The sequence below is a fragment of the Montipora foliosa genome, chromosome 9 (assembly GCF_036669935.1).
Source record: "Montipora foliosa isolate CH-2021 chromosome 9, ASM3666993v2, whole genome shotgun sequence".
In the NCBI taxonomy this organism is placed as follows: domain Eukaryota; kingdom Metazoa; phylum Cnidaria; class Anthozoa; order Scleractinia; family Acroporidae; genus Montipora; species Montipora foliosa.
The window spans coordinates 33,685,618-33,688,142 of record NC_090877.1 but is presented as its reverse complement, the minus strand read 5'-3'; positions in this window follow the sequence as shown (position 1 = coordinate 33,688,142).

Sequence of the window (2,525 nt, the reverse complement as noted above, 5' to 3'; positions counted from 1 at the left end):
GCCAATAGAGCGTTTTCACGTGACGTCACGGCGGCCATGTTGTTTTTCCAAAACAAAGGAATGGTAGCCATGATGGTGTATCAAGCTAATCCTATGGGATTTGAACTCTATTTAAATGCAAATACTTTCATTTGTTTCAGTAATCATCCAATATGGCTGCTATTCACATGAGTGAAACGCTCCATATGGGGAATTTACTGTCTTTCCCTTGGTAATCTCTTGGTTATTTGCAAAATGTAGCTGGATTATGAGGCCATAAAATTTTGGTAATAAGCCATTTCCTTAGTGAAAATTGTATAGCGTTTTGAGAATTGTTGTGATAGTGAACCGTTGTAGTCGGTTGAGTGTACTTTAGATTGGGTAGCTTATGCATACAAGGAAAATAACTGGAATATTGTTAGATTGAGTTGCACGTCAAATGCATGTTTGGACTTTTGTCGTTGCTATTTTAATGGATTTGACACCAAGGAAACTGGTATTTTTTATTTCCATTTTCAGGGCTGTGCTCAACCCAGTGATTAATATTACTGTTTTTGGAGAGCTTGTAAAGTTTGGAACTCAAGGTAGATTATTTTGGGCTTTATGAGCAATGGGCTGCATTGTTGATTTTCATGTTTGTCAAAGTTTAATTTGAGGTATAAATTCTTGAAGTGTATATTAATTTTGGTCAACATTGTGCTTTATGATTTTGGAAGTACTGTATTGTCCCGGGTGCGGGGGAGAAAAGTTTAGTTTTGACATACGAAATTGCCCCACATAGCGGGGAATTTGCTTCATTTAGACGGTTGGCCTAAAAAAATGTCCCGCTATTCCCCGGGTATGGGGGTGCGGGGCTTTCCACTGACTAGTGCATAAGGACAGACAAACGTTTCTCGCATTTCGAAGTCTTCCATTTTGCAATATAGGCAGTGATCTCTTGCTCTTTGCTATTACAGTATCCTGTTTTAAGCACGTTCAACAATAAAGTTTCCTTCTGAGGGAAAAGAAATTCATCAAAGACATCAATTTTATGCACCTAAACTCAATACAACATTGTTAAAATAGCTCCAAAATAGAGCGCTTTCATTCACGTGACCAGCAGCCACATTGGATTACTGAAACAAAAGAATTTGTATAAAAATAGAGTTCAATCCCAGAGGATTAGTTTGGTACACCATCATGGCCGCCATTCCTTTGTCTTGGAACACCAACATGGCCGCCGTGACGTCATGTAAAAACGCTCTATTATTAAAGCCATTGAAATGAATAGCCATCACTTTAATCGCAGGTTCAGGAATATTTGTAAATGATGCGCTTCATTGCGACCCTTGGGAAGCAGTCTCAACTTTGCAACCAAAACTGGTTTGACGGAAAATCTGATCTGTCTCTTCGCATGGAAATGAGGTTCTGGGGTCGCGCGACCAGAGGCATTTTTTTTTCGTCCTCGACCGTTGATTTGGAATCGCTGAGCGTTCTCTCCGACCTTGAAAAAAAATAGGTCTTATGCTTTGTTTAACTCCATTCAGCCCACCATGCGTCCATGCGTGATTGGTTGAAAATTTGCCGTAACAATGCAGCAGTGAAATGGGTTCCTTCAGTATGCTTCAAATTTCAGGACCTGTTCAGAATTTTGCATGGATGACTTGCTGCTAATCTTTCTCTTACTGCCATTTGAACAGTTTAGACAACTTTTGGTGCACACTACATCATCTGTATCAGCTATTTACTACCAGCAGAAGCACAAGAATGGCTAAGAAACAAGCATGGCACTGTCATACATTCATACGATCTTATAGATGATCAAGAGAATGCTGAAATTCAACTAGAATTCTAAGATGAATCATCATTAGATAAGGTGTTCAATAAACAAGTACCCTCAGAGCTTGGTGCAAATTCCCAAACTACTGGAAATCACAGTCCATTAGCAATAACAATGGATAAACGGCCAAGAGGAATATCTGATGACCAAATACGTCAATCAGTTAGATCATTAAATAATTAAAAATGCAACGCAAAGCTTGCAGCAGGGTGCTTTCATGGACTAGAAATAAAATGAAAACCTCAACAGCCTGATCATGAAGTCACAAAATGTTGAACCAGTTTATTTGTTTATAACTGGAGGTGATGGTGCTGGGAAAAGACATTTGATTAAAACAATTTACCACACTGTAGTAAAAACCTATAGACAAGCTCCAATGAATACTTAGAATCCAACAGTGTTACTAGCAGCATCTACTGGAGTAGCATTAATAAACATTGATGGTACACACAGCATTAGCAATACCTAAAAATACAGGTGATGATGTGGAGGAACATCCAGGTCCTACAATATTTGATATCATTGACCCAACAACCACTGTGTCTGCTGACTCTAGTCAAGGAAGCAATCTTTGGTGTGACTGCTGGTAAGCAATGTGTAGCAATGCCACTTACTGCTACTATATACCATTAAATACAAGATATTAGTTTGTGGACTAATTCTACTTTGAACAATATATTGGTTATTTGGAGTATTCTTTGAGAGTGCAAGACTCTTATTAAATGAA